The sequence below is a fragment of the Pipra filicauda genome, unplaced genomic scaffold, assembly GCF_003945595.2.
Source record: "Pipra filicauda isolate LSUMZ 115617 unplaced genomic scaffold, ASM394559v2 scaffold13_size5146498_pilon, whole genome shotgun sequence".
In the NCBI taxonomy this organism is placed as follows: Eukaryota; Metazoa; Chordata; class Aves; order Passeriformes; family Pipridae; genus Pipra; species Pipra filicauda.
The window spans coordinates 127,778-145,872 of NW_024103874.1; the positions used below are offsets into that span (position 1 = coordinate 127,778).

Consider the following 18,095-nt stretch of genomic DNA (forward strand, 5'->3'; position numbering starts at 1 on the left):
AGATCCTGTGTGCTTCACTAAGCAGTTGCCCAGCCTGTTGTGCAGTTGGTTATATTTACAGAGAAACTGAAATCTTGTGTATGAAGTATTTTACAACACTTTAAATTAGGTCAAATTAGGGTGAGGAAAAATTAATATCACTCCGTTGAAGTCAGAGGAACTGTGCCATTGATTCCTGGCGTGTTGCAGGAACAATGCACTAACAAGAGGATGAAGGGAGATGCCCATTCTTGTTCTGCTAAAGAAATAATGAACCCTCTAATTTACTGTTTCCAAACCAGCTTATTCCATTTTAGAGAAGAATGCACTGGGTTGCGCCTAGACACCAAAACTGAGAATATCTATTATTAATTTACTTTTTATGTATTTTTACTGTAACTGGCTGATAGCAAAACTTAGGGAGAGTGTATGGTCCCACACAAGTAGCTGTGAAAAGATCTCCCAGAATTCAGACAAACGGCATTGTTAATAGACTCCTCTTAGTGAAGAGAGAAAACATGGTGTCAATCACACGTGCTGACAGGGTGCAATTAACCCAGCATCAAATTGGAGAGAGATGGATGGGACCAGATGGTCCTGTTATCCTAACAAAGGATTATACAGCAAGTGTCCTTCGGAAGAAAGAGTGTTTTTTAACACGGACCTTTGGAACACGCACAACAAAAAATATGATGTGAACTAAGGAGGCATTACAGAAAAAGACGTTTGAAATACGAATTCCAATGGTTAATTATGTGCTTTAAGTACAAATATATGTTATATTTTGATCATAATGATGTCTGCTGAAATTTATCCAAAAAGGTCTCCTCGAGAGATTGACGTCAAACAGAATCACTGGAAATAAAGTCAGCAAGGAATGATCAAAATATGCTGGTCCTAGAAAAATTATTTAATTTATTAACCTAAAACTGCCTAAATGCTGCTCTTCTAGTCTGATGAATTTAGGGGAAATACATATTTTAAAGCTCAATTAGAGAGCAGCAACTGTACCCCAAAATGTTCCCAGAGCATTGAAGTGCTTGGCATCGTGGGATTAGAATTAAAACTCTACCCCTAGATGAGATAGACTATTAATTATGTGGAGGATATAATCAATTTATGCAAAGAAATCAGGCAAAACAGATTAATAAGAGGAATTTCTGACACAGTAAAATCTCAGCTAATGTTGATTGAAAAAAGAACACAACACTCAGAATTACTGTCATGTGGAAAATGCACAGCAATACTGAAATCCCAAAACCTGGGACATACCTGGTGTTATCACAGAATCATTAAGGTTGGAAAAGACCTCTCAGATCATCAAGTCCAACCTGTGCCCGATCCCCACCTTGTCCCCCAGCCCAGAGCACTGAGTGCCACGTCCAGTTGTTCCTTGGACCCCTCTAGGGATGGTCACTCCACCACCTCCCTGGACAGCCCTTTCCAATGCCTGATAACCCTTTCTATGGAGAAATTCCTCCTGATGTCCAACCTGAACGTCTCCTGGCACAGTTTGAGGCCATTTCCCCCTGTCCTGTCCCTTGTTCCCTGGGAGCAGAGCCTGACCCCCACCTGGCTCCCCTCTCCTGTCAGGGATTTGGAGAGAGTGAGAAAGTCCCTCCTTTTCTCCAGGCTGAGCCCACCCAGCTCCCTCAGATGCTCCTCTTAGCACTGACCTGTGCCTTTCCTAAACCCTTTAGAACACAGGTCTTAAAACTTGGAGCCTTCTGCTATCTCATGGGTCACATGATTTCCTTCTAAATCCATGGATCCAACCACAGCACAAGAAAATTTTGCACTGTGGGTTTCCAGGGTAAGGAAAAGTCTGAAAACAAACAGAGAAAGGAGCACAGTGCTGGTTATGTGTTAAAAAATAATAGCAATAACATTCTGATATGAAGCTGTACATTTGACTATATTGAAATAATTACAATAATAGTTACATTTCAATATTTTGAGGGAATTAATCCATTCTTCCTAAGGAAGGTTTAAAGCTTTTTAGCCTGAAAAGAAAAATGTACAAAGGGGGCTTACAAAGGATGTGGGATACAATCCATTGTTACCCACTGAATCACTGAAGAGAATTGTCTGCTCAGACTCCCTCACTAATTGAAGACTGAGCAACCCACGCCTTCAGTCAACAGTACTGTTATATCTTCTGTTCTTAAATCAGAAAAGCCCACGAGGAAACCAGGCAGTGGTGCCTCAATTAACCAGCTATGTGACACAGATTTGGGCACCTATGGCTTAGCCAAGCACAGGGTTATTTCTGAGCATCTCGGAGACTTCAGAGCTTGGAAACCGATTCCTTCGTGCTTATTATGTGCACTCAGCTAAAAAGCAAAGTCTCCAGTCACTGTGCAAGGCTCAAAGTTTGTGAGACCTACACTATACAGTAAGTTTTCTTTAATTTAGATATGAGACTTCCCTATTTTCATGCCCAAGCATCATTCTCTTCCAAGTGCTCGTGCATTCTCACTGAATTATTGATAAGATCTGGACTTTCTACTGTCTTTGGTCTGGATAAAATGTCTTCATCAAATTGGGTTTCACAAAAAAACTACCCCAAACCCCCCAAAACAAACAGCAACAACAAACCAACAATACAAAAAACAACCCCCCCAAAAAAGCCCAAGAAACCAAATCCACAATAATAAAACCCCACAAACTCGCCCCCCCAAAACAAACCCCCAAATATAACTGTATGATTCCTTAATGAAAAAATATCTGCTGTTAACAAAAACATAATTTCTAATCACAAAGAAGGAAAAAAAGAGGGAAACAAAAGAAGGAAACTTATCCCTGAAAAAATTTCCACTTTGGTGTCACTGTGGTGCTTCATAGGAGTTGTAGTTCAGAAGTGCCACAGTACCACTTTCACGAGTAAAGTTCCCTGAGTTTTCTTAGTTTATGATTCTCCTCCTTTTCTAAATTCCACAAGATCTAGGCTTGTACCAGCAGGTCAAGAATTTCCTTTCCTCTCCTTTTTCTTTCCTTTTTCCCTTTCCCTCTCTTTTTCCTTTCCTTTCTCCTTTCCACTCTTTTTTCCTTTCCATTCTCCTTTACATTCCATTTTCCCTTCTCCTTTCCTGACATCATCCTGCACAAAGCCAAAGGAAATATTTTGCAATGTAGATCAACGGAACCACAATTAAAAAAAAAGGTGACCTGCTTGATACCTTTTCAACATTATCCAGTCAGAAGAACATCAGGTCTCTTCCAACTAAGGAAATTATAAAAGATCTAATCAGCAGATAGAATATAGTCATAGAAAATGCACATCAGCACACCTTAAAGAAAGTAAAATAAATCTTGAAAGTTTAATATCCCCCTTTCTTGGACCTAAATAGGCCCCTTTGGAAAACTATTTTATTGTTTCTCATTAAATTAGAATTGTGCTGAGATGCCACTATCTACCATTTCCTATTATTATTAATGTAAAAAAAATGAAATCACTGCATATTCAGCATTTCCCCAGTTAAAACTAGTCAGAACGAAAATCTGAGCTGTGTTTTTTCTTAATTCATGCTAATTTAAAAACAGAAAGTCCTTTACTTCTTTCCCCCCACCACTTTGCATCTGCATTTAAAGACAGCAATATTTTCTAATGATAATTAAGAACCTTTAATTTATTGGTTTATTACTTCTGTCCTACATTAACAGCTCTTACAGAAATAGCTCAGAGATATAATTGAGCACATGTGTGAATGTGCTCAATTCCTCTCTCATTAACCTCAGAAACACATAACCACTCCCAAACAACTCAGACCAGAAGTCACTGGGTTGTCCTTGTTTTTTAAGCTGTTGGTGACACCACAACAACGTGTCCTGAGTCTGCTGCTCACCAAAATTTCAGCTTTTGTGACTCTCCTGTGTTTAGCAATTACTGCTGTAAAGAGGAGCTTGTCCTGTATCATCATTTACATATCAGGGGATGTTCTGTTAATGAAATGTTAATATTTTTGTGTAGTTTGCTCAAGGCAGAACTCTTGAATCAAGTTGGCATTTTTATCAAGAAAACAGAAAGCAACAGATATACATATGGATAAGATGAAATTCTCCCAGTATACACTGAAGACTCTTCTTAATAATGCAATGGTTGGAACCAACGTTACTAATTTGCCCAAAGACTCTTCATTTCTTATTTGCTACCAAAACAGAGTTACTGAAATTTTTCAGACATTTCTGGGTCTTATTCAAGATTCTTTGAAGTGAGGATGAGTCAAGTCAGGGCATGGATGAGAACAGCTGGAGAAAGAGGCCAGGCTGGACGGGGCTTGGGGCAACCTGGGCTAGTGGAAGGTGTCCCTGCCCATGGCAGGGGGTGGGATGAGATGAGCTTTAAGGTCCCTCCCAATCTAAACTATTCTGTGATGAGTAGAAAGACAGGGAATGTGGTTCACTAGACCAGGTTGCTCCAAGCCCCATCCAGCCTGGCCTTGAAAAGCCTGGCAGAGTTCACTCAAAATCACAGCCTGGCAAAGTTCGTGCAGGTTGATGAAGAAATCTGCAACAACTCTTATTTTGACCATTAATATTTATCAATTCCTCACTCTGCTGGGGAGGAGGAGGACATCCTGGCTCAGGCTGTCCATGTCCCTTGCAGCTTTTATAGCAGCTATTCTCTGCCTTGGCAGAACCTGTGTTTGGGGATCCCACAGGCTCCTTGCAAAACTCAATGTCTCCTCCACTCCATCATTTGGAAAAGACTTCAAGAGACACGCACACCCTTTGTCACCCCCTTCTTTGGAAAAGACTTCAGGAGAGACGGACACCCTCTGTCACCCCCTTGTTTTCAAACTGTTAGAGAACTTTGGAGCATCTGCAGCTAAAAAGACACCCTGAGATCCCAGGAGTTCATCAGTGCCACAGCTGCCCGTGGCTCTGTGCCACAGCCTTTCTGCCTGAGCGACCCCGACAGGCAGCGGGGTGGTCATGTGGAGTTTTTAATAAGTGTCAGAAAACCTCAAGTACCAACGTATCCCTAATGCTGCTTTTTGGCATCGTTAACCACCAGAGACGAGAGAATGAAATTGAAATGTCTGTTCCCAGGAAAAAACAAACAAACAAACAAAAAATGCCATCTCTCCTGGGCTGGGTGTGAGGGAATGAAGGGCTCGAGAAACCTGCGCGAGGATGAGGTTAAATCCCTTCCAGCTCACCTGCCCCAATCCAGCAGGGCTCAGCTGCAAATTATCACTAGTTGACATCCACAAAGGCATATGTTTCAAAATAGGCTTTTTAGTTGCCTTTTGGGATGAGTTACCAATGGAATTAGTTGGTGGCTTGGCTGCACCTCTGTTTATTATGTTGAGTGTTGACACTGTGCCCTGTGCGACAGGACATGAAAAAATGAACACTTACTAATGTGATTTTGGAGATGATTTTTTAAAATATATATATTTTAAAGACTATCCTAGCTCAAAGTTTTAAATTCTTTTTAAGATGAAACTATACCTGTCTTTGGCCAAACTAATGTGAGAATTTTAAGGAAGGAAGTTCCTGTTTCTTTTTTTTTTTTACTATTACGCTTCGCTGAAAAAACTGTATTAAGCTGTGCTTTAAATCAGCATTTTCTCAAATTGAAGAGCAACTGATGCTAAAGTATCTGGTAGATTATAATACTTGTAATTTGCATAAAAAAAATCAGTTTATCACCAGTATTCTTCCTAGCAAGGATTTCTAAAACCAGTGGCTAGGAAATATTGTTGGTTTTCAGGCCATACTTCATCTAATTATACAAAAGCATATCCACAGAATTGCAAGGGTTCATGGAAGAGATAATCAAATCACAACCATTTGGCATGAAGGAGATGCTCAGTGTGGAACTGCTGATACAGCAATTTAATTAAGGCAGTTTAGCAGCTAAAAAGTTCTTTAATAGAAGTCACAGGTTTACCATTTTTGAGTACAGAAAGGGGAACTGAAATTAAGAAAAAAACCCAAACCAAAACAATCACAAAAGCTGATGATGTCAGATCTTCAAGATGCGCTCTGTTTTACAGTGCTATTAATTTCTTTTTGGAATAAACATGATTTCCAAATGCTCAGCACTATCTTGAATTATTTCAGATCAGTGGAACTAAAGACAAAGTAATAATTTCATTTCAGAAAATATATTTCTGAATGTATTCAAATACATTTCTAGAGACACTGTGCAGTAATTTCTACATTTATTTATGCACAAGCAAAAAGGGCTTTATTTTCAAAATCAGATCTTTATGACCAAAGCCATCATAAAGATTCTTATTGATTTCAAAGATGTTTTGCTGATTCTCATGTTTGAAATAGAGCAGATTTTTTTTTCACCTTTGTAATGTTCTCCTTTTGTTGTAGTGTTATTTAACAAATTGCAATGAAAATTAATCTAACAGCTATTCTTTTAAAACCGTGCAGGTGCTGCTGCAGGTTTCATAAGAGACTTTAATTGAAAATTTGGACCCAAATCTTAAAACCTGACAGAGGTGACCCACTGAATTTTACCTAGAAACTATTTGAAAGCTATATTAATGTCAATGTTGAGCACTTTAGTGCTGCTTTTTGTTATGGAAAATATGGCTTATTTCACTGGTTAACGGTCAATTCTGTGTGGGCCAGAGCCCTGTCAGAAATCAGGGAGTCTTCATATAAATTAAATGCTGGGATTGACCTGTTGGAACGAGTCCAGAGGAGGCACCAAGACTATCAGAGGGATGGAGCAGCTCTGCTGGGAGGAAAGGGGAGAGAATTGGGATTGATCAGCCTGGAAAAGAGAAGATTTGGGGTCACCTAATTATGGCTTTCCAGTGCCTCAAGGAGTTCCAGGAAAGATAGAGAGAGACTATTTCCAAGGGCCTGGAGTGACAGGACAAGGGAAAATGGCTTCACACTGACAGAGAGGAGGGTTAGATGGGATATTGGGAAGGAATTCTGCCCTGTGAGGGTGGGGAGGCCCTGGCACAGGTTGCCCAGAGAAGCTGTGGCTGCCCCATCCCTGGAAGTGTCCAAGGCCAGGTTGGACGGGGCTTGGAGCAACCTGGGCTAGTGGAAGGTGTCCCTGACCATGGCAGGGGGTGGAATGAGGTGATCTTTAAGGTCCCTTCCAACCCAAACCACTCTGGGATTCTTTGATTTATGGCCTTAGTATTATGTTGTCCTGATTATCATTAAAACCACGTTGATATTAAAACCTGAGTGTGGGCAAGGACTGAGGGGACCCCGAGGTCAGGCTGGCCTGATGCAGCATCTGCATCACCAGGTGTGGGAGTCAAGGATATCCTGATTTTGCAGGAATAACATCTCAAGCCTGGTTTCTCCTGTCTCAGCTGTCTCTGTGCTTCGCTCCACTGCTGGAGACGGTGCCAGGAACTGTAGGAATTCTAACATATGCAGTGCTTCAAATTTGGGAACACTTTAAAGAGATCTTATTCTGAGAACATGAGCATTTAGCATTTTCCAAAAATCATATCCTCATAATGGTCTCTCGGTGATTGCTCCAAAGTGGGAATATTCACAAGTGCCAGTCCCTTTGGAAATGTGAGTCCATGGGGGATTGCACAAGAAAATATGGAGCAGAACAGGGACTTGACTTCAAATATCTTCTGGGCTTAGACTCCCATCGTTAATACTGGGTCATTCCATGTAATGCCAGTGCCTAAATCAGGAAAGCAGGGAACATGTAACTAAAATATTTGTAAAAATATAAACAACAAGGAATGTTGTGATGAGATTACTTTTTCTGAACTTGTATTGGGTTTTTTTTTAAACCAAAACTCCATTGAAACAGGTTAAACCTTTTCCTCTCCCAGTAAAGTCACACATTGTTACTGCTATTTTACATGACAGATGAGTTAGGTGGAACAATTCCCACGTGGAATTGTGGAATGCTTATTTTATTTTTATCAGTCCTAAACTTAATGTTGCATTTACCCAGGCTGCTTCCATCAGTGGCATATATAAATACCTCTGCCCAAAAATGTGTGTCAGCACAACACACCAAGGCTTTTTTCCTCCTATTATTTTATATTATGCTCTATTAAATCCTGGATGTGTCACCTGGGCTCAGCTTACAGATTAACTTTACTTAAGCTCAGATTTGCCCACCATGCATTTTAAATGTTACTGTGCCTTGCTAAATGCCCAAGTTTTGATGGTGCAACTGGTTGTTCACCAACTCCTACCTTCATGCATGTTGAAGGTGATTTTGCCTGTGGTTATAGACAGCACATTTTGGTCCTCTAACATCTGATTTGTGCAGATGCAAAGAACAGCCAGAAACCAGAGAAACAGCAACTCCCCAGACTGGGGTTAAAGTGGGTTCCGTGTGGAGCGTTGTCAATAGGTTCCTTGTTGCTAAGGAAACTATTTCCTTGGTAGCTGCATGTTTGCCACATCTTACTAAATTGGTGTCAATCTCAAGCAAAGAACAATGTGTTGTGGCATCACAAGAAATTAAAACCCAAATAGGCTTGAAGTTTATTAAATACTGACTTGAAACAACCAAACAAACCGAAAACACTCTGTGGTGACTCATGGAAAAAACTCTGCATCACAGTCACCAGCTGGCAAACAGGTAAATGTATTTGTATAGTAAATAGAAATCTTTTGTCTTCTAAAAACTGGAAAGGCAGTCTTTCACAAGAATGCACTTTTTAGCTGTTGAAAACCTCAGGTGATGCACTCCCATGGTAGCTGGTTTTATGAACAGGAATGGATGGGGCACTACGGCATTATTTTTTTCTTTGTACCAATGCAGACCTTAAATAATATTTTTACCTTCTAATATTAATTACTTGGTAATTTACAACCTCAAAGTGGTTAAAGTAGATTCTAAGTGCAGTTGGAGAAAATCAGCAATATAAAAATACACCTCACACTTCTGTGCACAATTATCGAGAACAGTTTGTAAGGAAATGATCAAACCCAAATCTACCACTTTTTGTAATCATTGCAGCTCCCTTCCCCTGATCTATCAAATCCAAACCCAAAGAACTCACAGTGTTTCAATATTTGTGTTTTTTCCCCAAATGACCCAACGAGTAATTTTTTTTTCCCACTCACTGTTTGGTCCAGAGTCAACAAACCCAGACTATGGCACATTCCTTCTTACTCGTAATGATTTTACAACCTTGTAATTCATAAGAAAAGGGCAGTGAACATTTTTCTACACTTAACTGGATTTTAGAATAAGAAAGCAACAGAAGCCCTGCAGAACAGAGGCTTCTCCAAAAGTGAGATGCTGAAAGGGAACCAGTGCAAAGAAAATCCCAGGAAATATACCACAACCAAAGCCTTCCATTTTTCTGCTCCTTAGATAAGCCTTAATGCTAACGTTAATTATTTGCGTATACCCACATTTGGAATTCTGTTTTCATGTGTCCCAACTACCTTGAAACAGTCCCTAGAGCAAAAAACTCAAGGAAAAAAAAAATAATGCACTGAAAATAAACAGAAACTACATGGATGTTTCTACTATATGGATCATTTAACTACCAATAAAATTTGGGGTTTTAAAGCATTTTTGATAGTATTTAAACCTCTTCTACAATGCATCTATAAACTCCAGGAAAAATATTTTTCCTCTTCAGAAAGTGCCAAAAGCATAACATGCTATGAAAGCTTGTAGGAAATAGAAGCAAAGGAACAGAAATTAAAGACAAGAAGTGATCCGTGAGAAATTAGTTTGATTGACAGTAATCCCATTTCACAACGCACTGCAGAGTCTGATGCAGAAGAGCCCATGCACTCCTTGTTACTTTTCTTGGAAAAAGTAAAATATATTTTGCAAACACTGGCAAATCTCTCCTTAATCTCAGGTTTGCTCTCACTTCTGAGAGGTTCATAGAATCAGAGAATGGTTTGGGTTGGAAAGACCTTAAAGCTCATCCAGTCCCACCCCCTGCCATGGGCAGGGACACCTTCCACTAGCCCAGGTTGCTTCAAGCCCCATCCAACCTGGCCTTGGACACTTTCAGAGATGGGACAGCCACAGCTTCTCTGGGCAACCTGTGCCAGGGCCTCCCCACCCTCACAGGGAACAATTCCTTCCCAATATGCCATCTAACCCTCCTCTCTGTCAGTGTGAAGCCATTTCCCCTTTTCCTGTCACTCCAGGCCCTTGGAAATAGTCTCTCTATCTTTCCTGGAACTCCTTGAGGCACTGGAAAGCCACAGTTAGGTCACCCCAAAGCTTCTTTTTTCCAGGCTGAAAAATTCCAATTCTTTCAGCCTTTCCTCCCAGTAGAGCTGCTCCATCCCTCTGATCACCTTGGTGCCTCCTCTGGACTCATTCCAACAGCTCCATGTCCTTCCTGTGCTGGCAATTTTAACATAATGATGTCAACTTTCACACTTTTGTGCAGCAATCAAGACAACATTGTACCTGATGCTGCCCATCACCTGGATCTTGTGTAGCTGCTACTGACAGAAACAACAATAAAGACCAGAGTTCTCCTCTCAATTTTCAGTGAGCTAAAGAAAACAACAATAGCAATGGACGTAAATATGGTCTGTTCAACATTTGATCCCACTCCTATTTTCACTAAGGTGAGAAAAAAATCCAAGTAGGACAGGAAATTTAAAACGAAACTATGCAGGAGAAAAAACCCACGTGTGCGTGTTTAATGAGATTGTGAGGGAGGAAGCAGAGAGCAGGAACTGGTTGTGACTCTGGTGCAGATGAGGTAAAGAGCACACAGCTGTTTCAACTTACTCTTGTCCAGACCACCTCTGTTCAACAGGAACTCTGTGTTAGAGACTTAGAATCGAGGGAGGTTTGGTGGTGGAATGTAAAGTCTCAGCAGAGACGAGCTTTGCCACATGGGAACGGTTTCTCAGAACACTTTTTGCACAGGGGCAATAAGGTGGATGTGGGATGTAACTGAGCCAGCAGGATCCATGTTTCCTAAACCAACCCTGCTTCATGCAGAAGCACTTCAAACCTATAGGAACTGCCCGGGGAATGTGGTCGTGAGAAACAAGTCTGAATGAACTGCACATGACTGACAGCACACTCAGTGCAGCGGAACTAAACCACAGAAAATCATCACAATTCGTGTCTAACTAACTTGGTCTTTCAGACCTTTTCTTTTTCTAGGCATGTTTTAACATTTGAAGCCGTCCTAAAGCCACCACCTCTTTCTGCAGCTTCAGGAAGAGGGCAGGTGCCTTTCATTTAGATAAATGTAACCCTGATTTATCAAGAGTGGGTTTCGTGACAGTTACTTTGTGTACCTAGATGCTGTTTGTGGCTGCCTTAACAATAATGAAAATGTATTGTGCTTAAAGTGAATGGTTTTTCAAGAGCTTCTGTTTAATTTGTATTCTTGGTGTTTTTATGGATCGTACCTTCAAAACTGATTTGCTCCACAGGAGCAAATCTATCCTGGCCTCTCTTCTGCTAATTTAACAGTCTGCTACTTAACACTGGAGATCAGAAATGCTATGAGATATGGGAAATAAAAAGTGTATCAGAGGACTTTAATGGGGACATCAAGGTTAATATCTGCCTATGCTCTTTCTTGAGAAACTGCAAGCAAGACAATTTGTTGGTTTGGACCCGAATTTTATGTTTAATTACCTAAAGCATGGTTTCTTTAACAGCACAGCTCCCCATTGCTGCCACCCAGAGAGGAGCAGAGTCGCTCTGAAATCCATCAGCTGGGACCTGAACCAAAGGTTACACTCTGAACAACAAAGTCAAGCACACCATGCAGAGGGCTGATACGATAGACCCTAACAAAAAGACTTCACACCAGGCTAACACTAATAGGAAACTGCTGAATATTCATTAAGCCCCTCTGAACCAGCAATATTTTAGTTATCGTGAGATCAAACTGCACAGAAGATCAAACAATGAAAAATCATTTCTTGGCACGGGTCCCTCCGACACTTTATTTCCTCGCAGCCTGGAACTACAGGGACACGAGAAGTTTCCTGGAACTTCAAAATAAAAGCATTGCAGAGAGCTGCTTGAACAAGGAGAGTATCACAGTGGCATTTTGGTATCATTGGCAGCCTTCCTTGATTATTGACACCCCTGCTCCTGTAACAGCCTGCAGAGCTGCAGCCAGAGCCTCCAGTATTTGTCACTGTCACTTCACAAGTGCTCGGCATTGTTCAGGAAATTGTATGTGTAAAGCAAAACTGCCTGTGCCCGACTCCGACAGGGGAGGGGGCTTGAAACTGAAACAGAGGTTTTATGTGTCCTATTATGTGCCCCAGCAAGAGCCATAAATAATTGTGACAAGGATTTTTTTTTTTTTTTGGTGTTACATGTGAAAGTCCTTGACTGTGCCTCCTGCTCCAGCTCCCCCCTCCCTCCCTGCACTACAGCTGCCAAGCTGCATGATGATAGATGGCACTATGCAGCAAATGACAGCCCGATAGATTTTTTAGTTTGTGCTTTAGAGAGAATCAGATATGCTGTATAAAGCAATAAAAAAAGCATACTCACAAGGTGGGTTAAAAATAGCTGGCACAGCAGTAGATGAGTTTGCTGTTTATCAAAAAGTTAAATCTTCACATGCAAAGTCCAGGTGATGTGTTAATTCTTTTAAATCTTAGCAAAAGTAGTAATTTTCAAGTGATTTTCGTAGACAAATCTATGAGGTATAATTTTTTCCCATCTATCTTTTAATATAGAAAGCACTAAAAGCCTGGTTTTAAACTTTTCTGAGTAAGGACAGCACACAAAACACAAGGGGGAATAGACTTGATCTTTATAATGGCATGAAGAAAGTCTCCTGAATCTGTACAAGGTAAAAGTTGGCTTTCAAATCAGATCTTGAAACATGAGCCCAGACTCCCTGTAAACTTTCAGTCATCAAGCCCCTGAAGTCAGCAAGACTCTACTCTGAAATTTGATCATTTGAGAACAAATACAGCAAATTATTTTTATCCTTGATAGATCATGTCTGATGAAAAACACATATTCAGGTTTTTATGATCTATTAGCTTCTCTTATATGCTAAAATGTAATCATTTTGGGGTGAAAAAGCGGCCAGCAACAATGAAAGTGGGAATTCAGATGTGTCAGAGCTCTCAATGTCTGTGGAATGTGCATTACACACACAGGTAGCCATCGTGGGCATACAGCTATAGGAGGAGAAGGGTTTGCAAATGCCTCTGTTCTATTCACTGGTACATCTGACAATTACAGACACATAAGGCAGCAGCTTTTCCTCATGCTGAATATTTTTCAGTGATTGAATACGTCTCTCTGAAGAACAGGATGTTCCCCTGCAATGCACCCTGTGCACAGCTGAGATGTGCAAACTTGGAAGTTGTGCTGTCCTTTCCACTGGATGTTAACTTTCCCTGTTTTCCTCTGTGCTTTCTATTGATCCAGAGCCTGTAACAAATGGCCTGGCTTCCCAGCCACCTTGGAAATGTCATGCAGGAGTCAACAAAAATACTCAGTGTATGTTTTATAAAGAATTACAGCTGGCTCTGAATTACTCTGCCTTTCATCTCTGCAAGCCCAGCCTGGTTGCCATGTATCGATGGATGAGCAGAAGTACCAGGAAATGATTCAATGAGCCAGTGAGTTTCCCAGTTCATGGACATGACAGCCCAAGACATACTTATTCACCCTGCCTCTGTCTCCTCATACACTACACTTGAAGCTGCTCTGTAATTTAAGAGTACTCAGTATATCAGATCTCAACTGTTTTTCCCCCCTGATTTCTGATGAATCATGGTAGGAAAGCTGTGGTTTTAGCGCTGGAGGATGTGACATAATGCAAAACAGCACAAGAAGTATATTAAAAAAATATGTCTGTCAGACTTTATATTGCTGGAAGGGGATAATTTGAATTATATGCCCATAATTCAAATTTGGGGATAATTCAACACCCAAACAGATACATTTCTAGCTGTACCCAGTCATCTGATACTGGCTGTTGTTTATTATTCACTCATATGTTGTTACAGCATCACCTCCCCATGCTATGCTTAGGGGACAGTTTACATTTCCATAATAAAATCCATTTTCTATAGGTTTATAACTCAGTTTACATTTCACAAGGCTGCTGCCTGGCATATGAATTTCAGTTCAGTTCCTTTTGGTTTAACTAAAAATGAATTTCAAAATACCTTATTTAAAAAAAAAAATTAATTAATGCAATGAAGAAGTACATAATATCACTTCCCGGCCCAAGGAATTCAAGTAACACCCAGCTATTCACTCGAAAAATGACCTGTTAAACTCCTCTTTACAAGAAGCTGATGGATTTAGGACCAAATGGAACTACTTAAATAAGCAGACGTTCTGGCCTAGCTATATTAGAGATAAGGGAGAACAGTAATAAAGCCCAATGTTTTAAAGGAGAGAGGGAGCATCTCTTACAGGATGTGACAGCAGCAATGCACAGACACACAGCTTGGGTACCTGGTACCCCCCCCAGAAACAGTGCCCAGAGGCCTCTCAGAGGCTTCCTGGGTACTAAACTCACCAGGGACAGGACCTGAATGGCCTGAAGTTGTGTCAGGAGAGGTTTGGGTCGGATCTCAGGAAAAGGTTCTTCCCCCAGAGGGTGGTTGGGCACTGAGCAGGCTCTCCAGGGCAGTGGGCACAGCCCCAAAGCTGACAGAGCTCAGGGAGTTTGGACAATGCTCTCAGGGACAGGGTGGGATTGTTGGGGTGTCTGTGCAGGGCCAGGAGTTGGACTGGATGATCCTTGTGGATCCCTTCCAACTCAGGATATTCTGTGATCCTAAATTCAACAAGGGATTGAATCACTGGAGGAACAAAGGCTCCCCCCGACTTCCATGCTGATGTTTCCTTCAGTGCCCAGACTGAGAAGTCTAGGGCAGGTGTAGATGTTATTGTTTAAAGAATAAAACCATAAATACCTACTTCAGTCACCCTGAGAGAGGCAGGCCTGAGCTCCCTGTCTCATCTAACATATCCCTCCACATGCTTCTTCTATTTTCCACACACTCCTGATTTCCACCACAATATTCTCTGCCCCCACATTGCCATGCCCTCACTGCACAATTAAAAGGACATGTATTAACTTTTTATTTCCCTATCACTTTCCATTTTCTCGGCATTTCTGACCGAGAAGCACTAACCAAAGCTGGAGGAATTGCCTGGGATCTCATCACAGTGCCTGATTTAGTGCTTGCCCACCAGAAGCAATGAACTAAAGACTGAATGTATGTTCCTGCTCAGTGGAAGAACTTCTCCCAGTTTCCCAAAGGTGTCTCTTCCGTTTGCTGAAATACCCTGAAATAACAAAATATTCTCAGCCACATAAGCGGAAAATAACTGTCTCTTCACACTGACACCCTTCCTACCTGTGCCCAGGAAGCTGTTACAGCATCAGCTGTGTAGTTATGAGTGTTAAAATGGGGAAACAAAAGGCTTTTCTGCCTCAGTGAGACCTGTGGTGTGGGACACACATGAGAAAATGTGAAACTTGCCTCTAATACCCGTTCACCAGACCATATAATCATGCTTGCTGTTTTTCCTGACTAGTTCTGGAAAAAAATAATTATTTATTTTAAATCTATTAGAGAATTTAATGGAAAACAGACAGTTTTGACAAATATAGGGCCGTCTCTGAAATGGGGGGTGTCTGTCTCTGGGTGCAGTGACAACTCCAACCTTTCCCTAACCCCCTTTTTGCCTCTTTCAAACAGTGTTTGCAATGCTGCCAAGTGGCTGGGAGGATCCGGGGGTTACATGGAAGACAAAGGTAATGCAACTGTATTCCTAATTCTGGGATGTGCCTCTCCCAGATCCCCCTGAGCAGGAAGAATCAGGGAGAGGGGTGCACTGTGCCTCCTTCCCAGGCAAATCAGACCTTTACTGTCTCATCGTGCTCAACAGGAGCAAGGGTTATAAAGCAGGTTTAGGAGTCTGGATGCAACTTTGGAACATTTTAAGCTAGAGGTGGTTCTTTTGGTTCTTACAGTGTTTGTGATCTCAGCCTTCCTGACCAGGGCTCGTCTCAAACAGCCATCACAGATTTTACACAGGTTGATACATGTGTCTCTAATCATCAGAGCCAAACTAGGGTTGCACCTCATAAACATTGTCTTTCTTGGAAGAAAATGTTTTCTTTCAGGTCAAACTGAACCACTGGGCAAGGAAAGAGGGGGAAAGGGGGGGGTTTATTATGCATGTCTAGTCTGTCCAAGAAAAGACAGGATTAACAGCTAATTTCCTGCCATTATATTTCAGCCCCAAAGAAAGTTTTTTCAAAGAAATGACTTGCATCTCAAAATGACTTAACATCTGCAGCGAACAAAGATGAGAATCTCACCAGGACACAGCTTGAATTCTAACTCCTCCTTTATAGCTCTTTCTACTATGGTAGGATGAAGTTGCTGTAAATCTTTCCAAGGAATAAAACCAGCAAACAGTGCCTCTACCTGAGACCAGGGCCCTCTGCCAGGAGCAGACCCCTCAGTCTTTGTTTCCAGTCCTGGAGGGATGGACTCCACTGTCACAGGTTGTAGAGTTTGGAGCCAGGAGCTGCTTCAGTTCCACGAACCCACCCGAGTCAGGTCTCTTGTGATCCCATTTTAAATGACTGGAAGCTGATAGCAATTTGAAAGGTGTATTTAATGCTGAAAATCAGCTCAAGGCATCAGACTGCCTAATCTGCTCCCTAAAAAATCCCCATGTCCACTTCTGGTGCCCTGACATCTCACCTGTAGACACCTGCCTGTCACCTGTCCACTTTTGTAATCCAAATGTGCAATTGTGCTCCTAGAAAGGAGGATGAAGCCACTTGAAAATCTGTCCCTGAGCATCTCAGTCCCTTGTTTTCTTTCTGCAACAGACTATTCTGAGTTCTTGAAGAGATGAAAGAAAGAAAAGCAAGTCCAGAACACTTTCCCCTCTCACCTTAGAACCTTCATTTTTCTTTTCATTCACAGGGTTCAGAAAAGGAGGAGAGAGAAGGAATAAGGAGAACACTACCCTACATATGACCTGTAACTTTCTGGGAGTCAGGGCAAGTCTCTGCAGGTCCTTCCCCCAGAGGGTGGTTGGGCACTGAACAGGCTCCCAAGGGCAGTGGGCACGGCCCCAAGGCTGCCAGAGCTCAAGGAGTGTTTGGACAATGCTCTGAGGGACAGGGTGGGATTGTTGGGGTGTCTGTGCAGGGCCAGGAGTTGGACTGGATGATCCCTTCCAACTCAGGATATTCTATGATTCTATGACCCTCTCCTTAGCCAGCCCTAAATGTTCTGTAAAACCTGCCCCCAGAGCCCTCTCTCACCCAGGGCAGCTGCACTGCAAGGCTCTGTTGGCCATTCCTGCTCCGTGGAGTGGGACCAGTTGCACATCTATGAATTGGTCCTTTGTAGAAACATCTCTCTCAGCACCTTGTGGTCAGTGGAGCTGTGCCAGTCCCCATCAGCAGCACACGTGAGCCCCACCGTTTTGTCTCAGGCTTCAGTAAGATAAATGAGTTTAATTCATCCTTTGTGTAAGTAGGGACAACTCCTAGAAATTGCACCAGAGTTGCATGCCTTGGCTTAATCCCTAAATTCATTCCTCTAAACAAAAGTCTGTCTTAACGTCACTGTTCTTATGGCTGTCATTAGTGGGAGTTATTTGTGACATACACACTGTAAAAATTCCCCATCTAATAGTCATCACCAGAAAAGATCACTGAAAGCACTCAGTGATAGGGGGTCAGGTTCTGATTGCAGCTCACCACTGCCAATGTGAAAAACAGAGTCTGTAGGGACTTTGGTTCACAAATTACATTTGCTCAGAGCCACATAACAAAAGAAGTCAGAATCTAGATTAATTATCATGATTATCCTCCAACTCAGAAGTCAGTCAGTGCTCAGTCACGGATTTCTTTTTGAAGGCTTACACAATTGCTGAGGGGAGTTTGCAGCTTATGCACACGAACCTCCAAATGTGCACAAAGGCCAATAAATAAAACCAAATAAAACCAAAAAAACTTAATTCCAAAATTAGTGAAAAAGCAACACAGTGAGAGCTATGTATTTAACTCTTCCCCACACGCACAGAAAGTTGCTAGGGAACGAGCCAGCGCTCACAAACTGCCACTACAATTACATTTACAAAGAGCTGACAAGGATTGACCTTTGCCTACTCCTTCCTGTCTGCCTTTTACCAGGCATGGAAAAGCCTGGTGGCTTGACAA

General features: G+C 41.7%; 2 long non-coding RNA genes across 2 annotated transcripts; one reads left to right on the forward strand and one right to left on the reverse strand.

Annotated features, from left to right (window-relative positions):
* Positions 1–7,359: 7,359 nt before the first annotated feature.
* LOC120322666 lies at positions 7,360–8,224 on the reverse strand. The gene is made up of 2 exons (XR_005562497.1): positions 8,139–8,224; positions 7,360–7,612 (listed from the first exon to the last, which is right to left on the reverse strand). It is a non-coding gene; the product is annotated as an uncharacterized LOC120322666 (long non-coding RNA).
* Positions 8,225–8,352: 128 nt separating this feature from the next.
* On the forward strand, positions 8,353–11,939 carry LOC113982436. The gene is made up of 3 exons (XR_003538762.2): positions 8,353–8,530; positions 10,320–10,503; positions 11,560–11,939. It is a non-coding gene; the product is annotated as an uncharacterized LOC113982436 (long non-coding RNA).
* Positions 11,940–18,095: the final 6,156 nt, after the last annotated feature.